The sequence below is a fragment of the Penaeus monodon genome, chromosome 19 (assembly GCF_015228065.2).
Source record: "Penaeus monodon isolate SGIC_2016 chromosome 19, NSTDA_Pmon_1, whole genome shotgun sequence".
In the NCBI taxonomy this organism is placed as follows: domain Eukaryota; kingdom Metazoa; phylum Arthropoda; class Malacostraca; order Decapoda; family Penaeidae; genus Penaeus; species Penaeus monodon.
In genome coordinates, this window is record NC_051404.1 from 29467428 (window position 1) to 29467673 (window position 246).

At 43.1% G+C, this 246-nt stretch overlaps 1 pseudogene; it reads left to right on the plus strand.

Moving 5' to 3' along the window:
- The window catches only part of LOC119585160, an 82513-nt pseudogene that overhangs the window by 79089 nt on the left and 3178 nt on the right, over positions 1-246 (plus strand).

Below are 246 nucleotides of genomic sequence, written 5' to 3' on the forward strand. Positions count from 1 at the left end.
TTATATGTATGTATGTCTGTGTATGATATTTCCATCTTTCTCTATCTATCTTCAGTGACAAATGGTTTTCCTCCCACCCCGTGTCATCAGAGCTCGAGCAGCGGACTTTCGCTTCCATTTCGCGCACCCCATTTGCTTCGAAAATAACCTCCTGGAACACTTACTTTCCCTCACTGCGATTACGCCGTTGCTGATAACGCCGTGTTTCTCATTTCGAATATTAGGCCAATTATTTCTATTTTACGC